The sequence below is a fragment of the Choloepus didactylus genome, chromosome 22, assembly GCF_015220235.1.
Source record: "Choloepus didactylus isolate mChoDid1 chromosome 22, mChoDid1.pri, whole genome shotgun sequence".
Lineage (NCBI taxonomy): Eukaryota > Metazoa > Chordata > Mammalia > Pilosa > Megalonychidae > Choloepus > Choloepus didactylus.
Genome location: NC_051328.1, coordinates 36379376 through 36394799, shown reverse-complemented (window position 1 = coordinate 36394799; position 15424 = coordinate 36379376). Strand labels below are relative to the sequence as shown.

At 38.9% G+C, this 15424-nt stretch overlaps 1 protein-coding gene across 6 annotated transcripts in view; it reads left to right on the top strand.

Annotated features, from left to right (window-relative positions):
• Positions 1–8373: 8373 nt before the first annotated feature.
• Positions 8374–15424, top strand: part of C22H16orf46 (chromosome 22 C16orf46 homolog) — a 37338-nt gene continuing 30287 nt past the window's right edge. For 5 of the 6 annotated variants that reach the window (XM_037816007.1, XM_037816006.1, XM_037816010.1 and 2 more), the window contains exon 1: positions 8374–8528. The gene's annotated coding sequence lies outside the window, so the exon portion shown is untranslated. Of the gene's footprint in view, positions 8529–9535; positions 9575–15424 lie in introns of those variants that run through there. The other variant, XM_037816009.1, reaches the window with a different exon arrangement.

Sequence of the window (15424 nt, the reverse complement as noted above, 5' to 3'; positions counted from 1 at the left end):
TGGCTCACACTCCCTTTATCCAGTGTATGGACAGATGATTAGAAAACTAGGGACACAAAGTAAATGAATAATGGGGGAGAGTAGGGTATAGGATATTTTGGGTGTTCTTTTCTACTTTTATTTTTGTTCTTATTTTTATTTTTTGGAGTAATGAAAATGTACAAAAGTTGATGGTGGTGGTGAATACACAACTATATGATGATACTGTGAACAACTGATTGTATATTTTGGATGACTGTATGTATATGAATATATCTCAATAAAATTATGAGGAAGGGTACAGCAAATTAGATAACCAAATGAAATGGACAAATTCCTAGAAACACAAAATACCTACACTGACTAAAGAAGAAATAGAAGATCTCAACAAACCAGTAACTAATAAAGAGATGGAATCAGTAATCAAAAATCTCCCAGCAAACAAAAGCCCAGGACCATATGGCTTCACAGGGGGAATTTTGCCAAACATTCCAAGAAGAATTAGCACGAGTCCTGCTCAAATTCTTCCAAAAAATTGAAAAGGAGGGAATACTATCTAATTCATTCTATGAGGCCAACACTGCCCTCATACAAAAGCCAGATAAAGATACCACAAGAAAACAATATTACAGACTAATATCTTATGAATATTAGTATAAATTCTCAACAAAATATTAGCAAACTAAATCTATGATCAAGTGGGATTTATCCTAGTTATGCAAGGGTGGCTCAATATAAGAAAATCAATTAATATAATACAGCACATTAGCAGAATGAAAGGAAAAAACCCCACAATAATCACAATTGATACAGAAAGGGCACCTGACAATCTCGCACCCCTTCTAGAAAACTAGAACTGGAAGGAACTTTCCCAATATGATAAAGGGCATATATGAAATATCCACAGTAAACATCATACTTAATGGGGAAAGAATGAAGGCTTTTTCTCTGGAACAAAACATGGATGCCCACTGTCACCACTGTTGCTTTTTTTTAAATTCTATTTTATTAAGATACATTCACATACCATACAATCATTCACAGTGCACAGTCAGTTGTTCACAGTACCACTATATAGTGCATTTGTCACCACAATCAATTTTGGAACATTTTCATAACCACACATGAAAAAGAATAAAAGTTAAAGTAATAAAAACTACCCAAAACATCCCATACCCCCCACCCCTCCCTATTATTCATTTACTTTTTGTCCTCATTTTTCTATTCATCTATCCATACACTAGCTAAAGGGAGTGAGAGCCACAAGTTATCACAGTCACACATTGTAAGCTGTAACGTCTTCAAGAATTAAGGCTACTGAGTTGCAGTTCAACAGTTTCAGGTATTTCCTTCTCATTCCAATACACTAAAAACTAAAAAAGGATATCTATGTAATGCATAAGAAAAACCTCCAGAATGATCTCTTGACTCTATTTGAGATCTCTCAGCCATTGAAACTTTGTTTCCTTTTTCTTTCCTCTTTTATTTCAAGAAGACTTTCTCAATACCAGGATGCCAAGGCCAAGCTCATCCCTGTGAGTCATATCCCACATTACCAGGGAGACCTACACCCCTAGGAGTCATGTCCCAATAATGGAGAATGCAGTGAGTTTATCTGCAGAGTTGGCTTAGCTAGACAGAGAGGCCACATCTGAGCAACAAGAGGTTCTCTGGGGGTGACTTTCAGGCACCAATTTAAGTAGGCTTAGCCTCTCCTTTGCAGCAACAGATTTCATAAGGGCAAGCCCCAAGATCGAGTGCTCAGTCTTCCAAATTGGTAGTCCCCAATGCTTTGAGAATATCATTAATTCCCCAAGTCAGGTGATTTAATCCCATATTTTCCCCTGGTCCCTCAAGAAGGCTTTGCAAATACATTTTTATTCTCTGCCCAAATTACTTTGGGAAGTATTGGGGCTTCACACTAGCCTGTACAAACCAACCAGATTTCACTCCCTATTCAACATTCCATGTAATTATGTTGTTTGAATAAATTGACAATACAAGTTAAATTATATAGTGTTACAAAAAATATAGATTTTGCACCTAATAAACATGTTTGGTCTCATAAAGAAGTTGAAATTTTAAAAACACTGTCAATATTACACTTTACCCTTTCATCTGATTTACCTAAATCCTAACCAAGTCCATTTTGTACATATGTCTAATTGAAGTTTGATTTTTTTTTTCAGACCCTTTAACATTTCCCATATGAGGTATTGCTGATATTCATAGCTGCCAGACTCTGGTTCTGAGTCTCAAGTGTCACACAGATACCCAAAGTTCCAGGGAACAGCCAGTTTATACACAAAGAGCTCAGTATCTCAGAATTCAGAAATAGCGATTACAACTCAGGAACAGATGTAACTACTGTAAGAGCTTACAGCCTAGGAACCTTTAAAGGTTCACCATTCCATTTATCACTCAGTGTGCCCTTAGGCCACCTCCATCCACTGCAAATCATGAATACTGCCACCATAAACCCCAATGTGCAAATATCCATTCGTGTCCCTCTTTTAAGTTCTTCCAAATATATACCCAATAACAGGATTGCAGGACCATATGGCAACCCCATGCCTAGCTTCCTGTAGAACAACCACACTGCCCTCCATTCTACTTCCCCACCAACAGTGATTAGGTACATCCCTTTCTTGACATTTTCTCCGGCACCTGTGTCTCTGCTTATTTTTTAGACGGTTTTATTCACATACCATACATTCCATCCTAAGTAAACAATCAATGGTTCCCTGTATGATCACATAGCTATGCATTTGCTAACACCATCTATATCTTTTTTCCACAAAGAAAGAGGAAGAGGTGAAAAAAGAAAAGAAAAAAATGAGAACTAAAAATCAACAACAAAAAAATACAATAAAAATGTCAGACAACACCACCAACACTAAGAATCCCACACCCCTCCCTTATATCCCCCTTTCCTAGACATTTAGTTTTGGTATATTGCCTTTGTTACAATTAATGTTAACTATAGACTCTAGTTTGCACTGATTGTATTCCCAAATTCCAATCCATTTTTAACACATTGCAAGGTGGACATTCCTTTGTTCTCCCTCATGTAAAAACATTCTTATATTTGTAAATTACTCACAATCATTGACCACTCTAGGTTTCACTAAGTTATACAGTCCAAGTCTTTGGCTTCTATCTTGACTTCCAGTGTCCTACATGCCCCTAACCTTCCTCTTTCAACTGTACTCACAGTCATCTTTGTTCAGTGTACTTACATTATTGTGCTACCATCACCCAATATTGTGCTCCAAACCTCTCCTGTCTTTTCCTATATGCCTGCAGAGCTCCCTTTAGTATTTCCTGTAGAGCAAACTCTCAGTGTGTCTGAGAATATTTTAAACTCTCCCTCACTTTTGAAGGACAGTTTTGCCAGATACAGAATTCTTAGTAGGCAGTTTTTCTCTTTCAGTATCTTAAATATATCATACCACTGCCTTCTGGCCTCCATAGTTTCTACTGAGAAATCCACACATACTCTTATCTATTATTCCTTGTATGTGATGGATCGCTTTTATCTTGCTGCTTTCAGAATTCTCTCTTTGTCTTTGACATTTGATAACCTGATTATTAAGTATCTTGGCATAGGTCTATTCCATCTATTCTGTTTGGAGTATATGCTGTGCCTCTTGGATTCGTAATTTTATGTCTTTCATAAGAGATGGGAAATTATCAGTGATTATTTCCTCCATTACTGTTTCTGCACCCTTTCCCTTCTCTTCTCCTTCTGGGATACCCATGACATGTATATTCATGCGCTTCATGTTAGGATTCAGTTCCCTGAGATGCTGCTCATATTTTTCCATTCTTTTCCCTATCTGTTCTTTTGTATTTAGAATTTCAGATGTCTTGTCCTCCAGTTCATGAATCTTTCCTTTTGCCTCCTCAAATGTCCTGTTGTATGTCTCTATTGTGTTTTTCATCTCTTGTATTATGCCTTTCATTCCCGTAAGTTCTGCCAATTGTTTTTCCAGACTTTCAAGTTCTTCCCTGTGTTCTCCCAATGTCTTTTTTATATCCTTCATCTCTTTTGCCATATCTTCCCTTAACTCATTGATTTGATTTTTGAGGTGATTTAGCATATTTGTTTGAAGATCTTTAATTAGTTCAACTCCTGTATCTCATCTGAAGTGTAAGTTTTTTCCTTTGACTGGATCATATCTTTGTAATTTTTAGTTGTTTAGGCATGTTGTTTCCTTGAGTACCCCAATCAGATTTCCCCAGACCAGACAAGCTCAGGTCTCAAGAGGAAGCTGAAATCAGTATCACATTTCCCTGAGGATGAAACCCAGCAGGTTGTAAGACTTTCCTGTGAGGCCTGTAGACTCTGTGCTTTCCGTATGCTGTCCAGCAGGTGGTGCTTGTCAGCCTGCAGCTACTCATTGGTGTAAGGAGGTGCAGTTCGCCTAATTCTCAGTAGATCCTGTCCTAGCCAGGGGCTGAGGGTGTCAGAAGCCAAGCTTCAGTTGTTTCTTGTCCCCCCACCCCCAGGCCATGGGGTCTGAGTTCTCTGAGGGAGGGCAGCCACTTGAGCTGGGCCCTGGCCCCCTTTTCTTAGGGCAGATATATTCTTCTACACTTGAATTCCTCCTTTGACTCTGACTGTCTTAACTCCACCCTTGCCTGGGTAAACACTGACAATTTAAAATGCCTGAGGCTTTCTCTAATGAGCTACTTGGAATGGGGGGGGGGAGAGAAAGCCCCTTTTCAGAGCCAGTCCCTAGCTCCTCGGTTTCACTGGTCAACCGGTGTTGGCACCTGATTACCTGTGCCCGTTTTCTTGGAACACAGCCGTTTTCCAGTATTCTGAGCTCAGCCATCTCCAAAACCCTCTGTTTTTATTTATTTCTTCAGTCCCGCCTCCTCTCTGCTGTGACAGACCTCAGTGTTCCTTTCCTGCTTGCTCCAAGTTTATCTGTGCTTTAGCTTGTATTCAGTAGTCCAAATTTGTTCACTAAAACCTCAATTGGAGCTTGTTTGAGTTACTTTCCCTCACTCTAGGTAGCCTGCTTTTTTCCACAGGGAAATGTTAAAACTTACCTGTTGTGCCAGTGGGGTGGGGCACCAGCTCTGCAGTTTGGGGAGCTTTACTTACAGTTCTGTGCTGTAATCTCAGCAGTCCTACCCGTTCCAGGCTGGTGTAAGATGTGTGTCCAGTCATGGATGTCCCCCTAGAGTTGTTCCAGACTATTTACTCATTGTTCCTGACTATTCACTAGCTGGTCTAGAGGACTAAATTCCACAGCTCTCTATGCCACCACCTGACCCCACCTCCTGTCACCACTGTTATTTAACATTGTCCTGGAAGTTCTAGCCAGAGAAATTAGACAAGAAAAGGAAATAAAAGGAATTCAAATTGGAAAGGAAGAAGTAAAACTTTTGCTATTTGCAGATGATATAATCCTATATACAGAAAATCCTGAAAAATCCACAACAAAACTCCTAGAGCTAATAAATGAATTCAGCAAAGGTCAACACAGAAACATCAGTAGTATTTCTATACAGTAGTAATCAACATTTGGAAGAAGAAATTAAGAGAAAAACTGTTTACTGTAGCAACTAAGAGAATGAATACATTTAACCAAGGAGGTAAAGGACTTTTACACAGAAAACTACAAAACATTGTTAAAAGAAATCAAGGAAGACCTAAATAAACGGAAGGACATTCCATATTCATTGACTGGAAGAATAATGTTAAAATGTCAACTATACCCAAAGCAACTTTCAGACTGAACGCAATCCCAACAAAAATTCCAACAACTTTCTTTGCAGAGATGGAAAAGCCAGTCATCAAACTTCTATTGGAAGGGTAGGGGGCCCCAAATAGTCTTAAGTCATCTTGAAAAAGAAAGATGAAGCTGGAGGATGCACAATTCTCAAAACTTAGTACCAAGCTACAATAATCAAAACAGCATGTTACTGGCACAAAAACAGATATATAGACCAATGAAATCAAACTGAGAAGTCAGAAGTCAACCCTCATATTTATGGCCAACCAGTTTTTGAAATGGGGCAAGGACGATTGAATTGGAAAAGAGTATTCTCTTCAACAAATGGTGCTAGGAAAGCTGGATCTCCATTTGAAAAATGAAACCTGACTCCTACCTCACAGCATGTAACAAAAATCAGTTCAAAATAGATCAAAGACCGAAATATAAGAGCCAGAACTATAAAACTAGAAGAAAATGTAGGGAAGCATCTTCAAGACCTTGTGTTAGATAATGGTTTCTTTAACTTAACATCCAGAGCATAAACAATAAAAGAAAAAAAATAGAACCTTTTCAAAATTAAAAACTTTTGTGCCTCAAGGAACTTTATCATGAAATGAAATGAGAACCCACATAATGGGAGAAAATATGTGGAAACCATATATCCCAAACAGGCTTAATATCATAAATATATAAAGAAATACTTAAACTCAACAAAAGGACTAAACAACCCAATTAAAAAACAGGCAAAAGATTTGAATAGCTATCTCTCCACAGAAGATAAAAAAAAGGCTAAAAAATATGGAAAGATGCTCAACATCATTAGCTATTAGGGAAATGCAAATCAAAAACACAATGAGATACCCTTTCTCACCCTCTAGAATGAATAACCATTAAAAAAAAAAAAAAGGAAAATCACAAGTGTTGGAGAGGATGTGGAGGAATCAGAACACTCATTGCTGGTGAGATTGTAAACCCCTGCAGCTTTGGAAGACAGTTTGGCACGTTTCAGAGACCTAAATATAGACTTATCATATGACCCAGCAATCCCACTTCCATTTATATACACAGAAGAATTGAAAGCAGGGACTCCAACAGAAACTTTCACACCAATGTTTACAGTGGCATTATGCACAATTGCCAAAAAATGGAAGCAACCCAAGCGTCCACTGACTGATGAACAGATAAACAAAATATGGTATATACGCACAATGGAATATCATTCAGCCATAAAAGGAGTGAAGTTTTGACGAATGGTATCACCTGGATGAACCTTGAAGACATCATGTTGAGTGAAATAAGCCAGACACAAAAGGACAAACATTATATGATATCACTGATATGAACTTAGAATAAGCAAACTTATAGTCAGAATCTGTAATACAGGTTACCAGAGAAGTAGGAGAGGTAGGGAATAGGGAGTAAAGGCTTGAAATGTAAAATAGAACAATAGAGTTTCTATTTGGGAGGATAAAAAATTTTGGTAATGCACAGTCATGATGGTAGCATTACAGTGGGTATGTACATAACAGCACTGAATTATGGATTTGAATGCGGATTAAAGGAGAAATTTTAGGTTGTATACATGTTTTTAGAATAAAAATTAAAAATAAATTAATTTAAAAATTTAAAGAGAAATTTTAGGGTGCATCTGTCACTAGAATAAAAATTTAAAACAAAACAAAACAAAACAGGGCTGTACAACACAGTGAACCCTAAGTCAAACCAGTGATTATAGTTAATAGTACAATTACAAAAACTGTACTTTCATCAGTTTTAATAAATACCACACCAATCAAGGAGTTAATACTAGGTGGTATGTGGCAAGCCTATATTTTATGCCTAGTTGTTGTGTAAACCCACATCATCTCCAATAATAATAATAATAATAATAATAATAATAAAATGCCAATGCCTCTGGCCTAGGGTTGTAGTACCACAGTACAGAAAGTCAAGGATCGTGGATTGGTACTGCCAGGGGGTTCAAATTAGCACTCTGCCAGTCGGTTAAGTCGGTGCTTAAGAAGTTAAAGAGACCGTACTACGAAGTTTTTGGCCTTCATCACCCTAGCACAGTTGGGGACATTTGGCCATGCCGGGAGACAATTTTGGTTGTCACAACTGGAGGCTGCTACTAGAATTTAGTGCGCAGAGACCAGGGACATTCCTAAACATCAAAGCACAGGGCAACCCCCGACAATAGAATTATCGGGCCCAAAAGGTCAACACTGGCGAGGCCGCGAAGCCCTGCCCGAGCAGCTGTAGCTGTGCGGAGTCTTCCGTTCCAGCTCCCTCGCTCTCAACCCCAGGGTCGCGCAGCGGTTATCGGCAAACAGCCTGGTCGTCCACTTGCCCGGTAGCGGTTATCCCGTACCTCGCGAAACGAGCGTGGATCCGGCTTCCCCAGGCCGTCGCAGCGGACACCCTCCGCCTCCTCGGAAAACCTGTGGAAAGCGCGCAGTCGCGCAAAGCCTGCTGGGAGCACGCGCCAACCTCCACCCGCGAACCTCGCCTTCCCCGCGCAGCTTTGTGGCGCGAGGCGGGCCCTCCGCATCACTTCCGCTGCGAACACAGGCGGGACGCCTCCGGGCCACGCCTCCAGAGCGTCCGTAACCTAGGGCAACGGCTGGGCGGGCGGCGGAATGCGCGGTGCTCTAGGCCGGGACTAGCTAGCCTGGGGCTTTCCATCCCGCTCGGCCCCGTATGAGGGTGTGAGCGGCCGCGGCGGCTTCCCCGCCCCCGGGGCAAGGCCCCAGACCACTCAAGGGGTTACAGAGCGCAGGACCTGCACAGTTTAAAAAGAAGCGGCCATCTGAATGGGTGAGATACAGTGCTGGCCTGGATGGAATGAGTGGGCGTGACCATGGGGGAGGAGCGGAGCGAAGTGGGTGGGGCGGTGGGAGGAGCCGTTGAGTGGGCGGGGCTCTCGAGGGGAGCGACGTTTGCTGAAAGACAGCCATTGAAAGCTGAAGACATCTATGTGGAATGGTAACAATTGCAGCAAGACTGGGGAGAGCTAGATGAGGAAGATAGGAGGATTTGGGTTGTAGGGGAGGAGCTTGGTGGAGGGAAGTGAGGAGCCTGTGGGGAAGGGGCTGGGCCTGTGAGGGAAGCGGAAGATCTGTTAGCGAAGAGGGAGGGGCTTTGGGATCGGGCGGGGCCACTGGAAGAAAGGGCGTGGCCATGGAGGAAGTTGAGAAGGCCAGGCGTGAAGGGCCGCGTTGTCGGGAGGGGCAGGTGAAATTTTTGCATGTGATGACTGGTACTTTCGTGTCGTGTTTGCAGTGTGAGGGCTAGGAAGACAGGTATTAGTTTATCATTTTGTCCCCAGTGCTAGGTATCTGATAGGCTCTTATTGAATGAATGAATGTGAGTCCAGCTAGGGTAAGAGTTGGGTTCTGGGATTGGAGGAGAAATGCACTTTAGGAATTATTCTATGAATAGTTAATCAAGGCCAGTGTGCCCTGTGGGTGCAAATAAGTTTAAGGCACAAATAATTAACATAAGGAGATACTACTCTTGAGAATATGAACAAATTGTGTAAGTTGGTGGTGCATTTGCTTGACTTTGAGGCAAAGGTTCAATTCCCTGAGTTGTGTATTCCAAAACTGCAAGTTCTGTTGGAGTCCCCAAGGCATTTTGCTGCAGAAACCGTTCCCTAGAATCTGGATGCCCAGACTTATCAACTAGTTACATATTCCTGAAGCTTAGCCCTGTACTTAAGAACTTAACTTCTACTTTGCTAACAGTGTTCCTCTTCATTTATATGTTCATTCAAAACGCACTGTTGAGGGTCCACAGGAAAGTCTACTCAGAATTCAGAATGCCAGAAATCCATCTTCGCCTGGCTGAAATCCTGACAATAGGTGAAAGATTCCTCTAAACCTGCAGCTTCTAGGAGATGGGGTAGGAGTGGGGCCATGGTGGAAAGCCACTGAGGAATTGGGGCACAGTGGTAAGGAGTTTTGAGGGACTACAGCCTGCATATGTCACAAACACTTTATACTTTTGTTTTTCCTCCATTATTTTTCAGGAAGTCCTTGTACAAGGTCTTTACTCCACCTTAAAATTACAAAAACTATGTTATCCATTCTTTAATCATTTATTTCAATTTGCTTAAGACCAAACTTCTCATGAACCTCACCTCCACCAATATCCCACCTTCCATTTCTCATTACATAATGACCTTTTTTTTTTTTTTTTGCTTTTCAAAAAGATGTATGGAAGATACTCTTGAAGTATGTTTGTTACAACAAAACAAAACAGTTCTGTATACCACATATAATAAATAGATTCAGTTTTTAAAACTATGTTCAAGCATTTTTCCATTTATATTTCAGTATCTAATTACTCTCACAACAATTTTGAACAAGTGGTTTTTACATGACAAAATGGATATATGTACTGTTTCTGATAGTCTTTGCACCGATCTGTCCCTTCAGACTATTTTACAGTCTGAGCGTGCCACTGAAGAAATATCTGTAACCTTAAACTGCTGGCTTTAATCTTCAAAAAAATGTAAATCTAATTTTACTGTTGAAAGTTTTGTAAACATACACATGGAAAACTCTGCATTGTCCTAAATGTGTCATCATTGGGTAAAAATTCGTTTAGGCAAAATAGTATTTATGCCTCCATTTTATTGTTTTTAAAAATTAAATTGCCACCACAGTAGTCTTAACAGCAATATAATGAAACATGCATACACTTAATTTAGACTTATGTCCTTCATAGCCTCAAAGGCTTCCCTGAAATAAGATGGGGATTCATATCTTTCTCCTTAAGGAAAGAAACACTAACAGTAATTTTGTTATGCTTCTACCCACTCATTCTCATTCAACCAACAACTGGATGAATTCAAGTCTAATAACATTTTAAAATTTTGTTTGCTACAACACATTCAGGTGGTCTGCCTCCCTGCATAACATATTTCTTAAATGTAACTGAAAATAAATCATTTTTAAAAGGCTTTTTAAAAATGGCTTTTAAAAACATTTTATTATGGAAAATTTCACACATATAAAAATAAGAGAGAGTAGTATAATAAATCTCAATGCCCTTATATCCATCATCAACAGACACAACTCATGGCTGCTTTTATTTCATCATTCCCTCTGTACCCACTGCCCCGTCCTCAGGATTACTTTGAAACAAATCATATTAGCTTATGTTTAGTTGGTAAAATAAACTATTTTACAATTTTGGGAGTTGATCATTTCCTTTCTATTCCCATCTTTTAATGCTTCTTGAAAGATAGCATTTTCTGGATCATAGTGAGTTTCCATAGGCTATTGTTTCTTAGATGCTCATTGGTTTTACTTCTTTTCCAGATATCTTAAGTTCTTTGATGAGTTTTTCTTTGGATTTATTCTTGTTTATCTAAACGTGCTTTTAGGAGCTTGGAGCTCAGTCAACAATTTCTTCTTTGTAGATTTTGGTTCTAGTCATGGCGATTAGCTTATGTAGTCATTTGTTTAATACTTTCTGACCTACTTCTGTGCACCTTCCTGCTTTTTACTCCAAATCCAGTTTTCTAGTTGCATTGGAAAATGCATTTTCCTTTTTCCTGGCAACATTTTCACTGTGATCTTGGTGTTGACTTGATGTAACTTTCTTGGAAAACATTAGTAGTGACTTTATCCCAGTGATTTTCAAACTGAATTGGGTTGCAAAGCTTCCTTGAAGTCATGAGATGTAGAATAGCATGAGCTATTGATTTACTTCAAATGTGTGAGTTAGGCATAATTTTACTATCAGAAAATATGAGTATTATATAAATGCAGATTTCTGCATTCCAACTTAAAAGTAAATGCAAAAAATTTGTAAGAAAACACATCTGCACTGTTTTAGTTGATATTTGCTTCTTTTGTATTTGTTACAGGCTAGTACATGCTAGTTGTAAGATGAAAACTTAAAATTAAGGCTATTCCATCCATTAACTGAATTTTTTTTTTCCTAATTAGTAAAGGATCACCAGTATTCTATTTTAGTAGTGAAACTTCTTGGTCCAGCTTGAGGAGCACCAGTGTTCCAAAGGAACACCTTGCAATCTAGTATGCAAATCTGATCATCTGACAAATAACACTGCACATAGTTTTGGTCGTAACGAGTCAGGATGGAGCCCCACAACCCCCCCTTAATTGAATACAGTGCTTATAAGGATGTAGTGTTTGTAACAATATGTAAAGTGCTTATAACAATGCCTGACACATAGTAAGAGCAATGCAACGATAAGTTTTATTATTAAATTATTATTGATACCTAGGTCCTCTTGGTACTTTGCAATATATGACTGGAACCTCTTCTTGTGTCCTCGCTGGATCCAGTTTCTCCTGACTCCAAAATAGGGGCTTACCCAGTAACACCTCTTTTGGTCTCTAATGTTCACCCCCCCCCCCCCACCATGAGTTGTGTTATACTCTTCATATATATATATATATATGTAAAAGAAAAAAATACATAATCTTCCTCTTAGATTTCACATATACATGTGATATATGAAAAATAATTGAAGGAGCTCGAGATGATTAGCCTGGTAGAGAGAAGACTACTTGAAACTGTTTGATAGGACTGTTGTGTGGATGAGGAAATGGGCAGTCTCTGTTGCTCTGGATCAATTCTTCATCCTTGTGTAGTGATACATTGATGCGAACCCTAACCTCATGAAATGCCTCTCCATTTTCAGGGATATCATAAACATACTGAATTCCATCCTGCCTTTCCTATGACAAAGCCTTGCTCTGGAGGGTGTAGCTCCAAACAAGTGGTGGGTACCACCAGGTTATACACAAACAGCTCAGCATCTCAGAATTTAGAAATAACTGTTACAACTCATGAATAGACATAACTGCTATAAGATCTTACAATCTAGGAACCTTTACTATAAGCCTTCGCCTGATAACCTGTGCTCTAAGACTCAGTTCTCAAGAGTTTGCACATTATAGTTAGTCTGTATTAGTGAGGCGTTATTATGCTTGTCTTTTTGTTTCTGGCTTATTTCACTCAAAATGCTGTCCTCTACCCAGGGTGCTTTTAAAAGCCTGATGGCATCGCTTCTCAGCCTTTTGGCTAAGATCAGGTATAAAAATTCTGATGTCTAGGCTGTGCTCCAGACCAATTATATCAGAATCTCTCTGAGTGGGGTCTGTGCATCGGTATCTTTTATAAAGCTCCCCAGATTCCAAGGTATAGCCAAGTTTGAGAGCCAGTAAATTAGAGGACTTAGCCATTGAAATAGGCTCTCTAAGTAGTGAGTTCCCTGTGAGTGAAGGTAATTAAGGAACAATGCATTTTTCTTATTGATTTGAACATTCTAGCTAAACAGTATATAAACAATATCTATTTCTTTGCTGTATTAATTTCAAATTGAAATTTATTTAAATAAATGGTTTTACTTTTGATTCTCTGCTTCTTAAAAAATTTTATTGAGATTGTTCACATACCGTACAATTATCCAAAGATCCAAAGTGCACAATGAATTGCCCATGGTACCATCATACAGCTGTGCATCCATCACCACAATTAATTTTGTTTCCCAATTTTTAGAACATTTTCATTACTCCAGAAAAGAAATAAAGATAGAAAAGAAAACTCAGTTCCTCCCCTATCCCTAACCACCACTCCTCCATTATTGACTCATAGTATTGGTATAGTACGTTTGTTACTGTTGATGAAAGAATGTTAAAATACTGTTAACTGTAGTACATAGTTTGCAATAGGTACATTTTCTCCCGGTATACACCTAAATTATTAGTTTCTAGTTATAGTGTCATACATTTGTTCTAGTTCATGTAATAGATTTCTAATATTTGTGCAGTTAATCATGGACATTGTCCACCACAAGGTTCACTGTTTCATACATTCCTATTTTTTAACCTCCAACTTTCCTTCTGGTAACATACATGACTCTAAGCTTCCCCTTTCCACCACATTCACACACCATTCAGCACTGTTAGTTATTCTCAGAATAACGTGATCCCGTCACCTCTGTCCATTTCCAAACACTTAGGTTCAACCTAGTTGAACATTCTACTCATAGTAAGCAACCGCTCCCCATTCTTTAGCCTCATTCCATATTCTGTTAACTTATATTACGTCTATATGTTCATATCAGTGAGACCACGCAATATTTGTCCTTATGTGTCCAACTTATTTCGCTCAAAGTAGTGCCCTCAAGATGTCTTCATCAACCCTTTTTTGTTCACCCACCATACTTTCTGTCCTAAGTAAACAATTGATGGTTCCCTGTATAGTTACATATTTATGTATTCACCGCCATCATCACTATCTATATAAGGACATCTCCATTTATTCCACAAAGAAGGAGGAACAGCCACGAAGGTAGAGAGACAAAAGAAAAAGAAAAAGAAAGAAAAATGACAGCTAAAAAGCAATGAAAGGAAAGATAGAATTAAACTAAAGTAGAATAAAAGAGTCAGACAACATTACCAATGCCAAGAGTCCCATATCCCTCTGTTATGTCCCCCTCTTACAGGAATTTAGCTTTGGTATATTGCCTTTGTTACATTAATGGAAGCATAATACAACGTTTCTGTTAACTATAGTCTCTAGTTTGCATTGACTGTATTTTTTCCCCAATACCACCCTATTTTTAACACCTTTCAAGGTTGACATTCATTTGTTCTGCCTCATGTAAAAACTTATTTGTACATTTTATCACAATTGTTGAGTACTCTAGGTTTCACTGAGTTATACAGTCACAGTCTTTGTCTTTCGTCTTTCCTTCTGGTGTCCCACATGCTTCTAACCTTCCTCTTTCAACTGTACTCACAGTCATCTTTGTTCAGTATACTTACATTGCTGTGCTACCATCACCCAAAATTGTGTTCCAAACCTCTCACTCCTGTCTTTTCCTATCTGTCTGTAGTGCTCCCTTTAGTATTTCCTCTAGCACAGGTATCTTGTTCACAAATTCTCTCATTGTTTGTCAGAGAATATTTAAACTCTCCCTCATATTTGAAGGACTGTTTTGTCAGATATAGGAATCTTGGTTGGTGGTTTTTTTCTTTCAGTATCTTAAATATATCATGCCACTTCCTTCTTGCTTCCATGGTTTCTCCTGAGAAATCTACACATAGTCTTACCAAGCTTCCTTTGTATGTGATGGATGGCTTTTCTCTTGCTGCTTTCAGGATTCTCTCTTTGTCTTTGATGTTTGATAATCTGATTATTAAGTGTCTTGGCATAGGTCTATTCAGATCTGTTCTGTTTGGGATATGCTGCACTTCTTGGATCTGTAATTTTATGTCTTTCATAAGAGATGGGAAATTTTCATTATTTCCTCTATTGTTGCTTCTGCCCCTTTCCCCTTCTCTTCTCCTTCTGGGACACCCATGACACATACAGTCACGTGTTTCATGTTGTCATTCAGTTCCCTGAGACATTGCTCATATTTTTCCATTCTTTTCCCCATCTCTTCTTTTGTGTGTAGGATTTCATGTGTCTTGTTCTCCAGTTCCTGAGTGTTTTCTTCTGCCTCTTGAGATCTGCTGTTGTATGTTTCCATTGTGTCTTTCATCTCTTGTGTTGCGCCTTTCATTTCCATAGATTCTGCCAGTTGTTTTTTCAAACTTTTTTTTTTTCCCACTAGGCCAGTATGGCTATTATTATTATTTTTTTAATTCAGTTTTATTGAAATATATTCACATACCATACAAACATCTATGGTATACAATCAACTGTTCACAGTACGATCA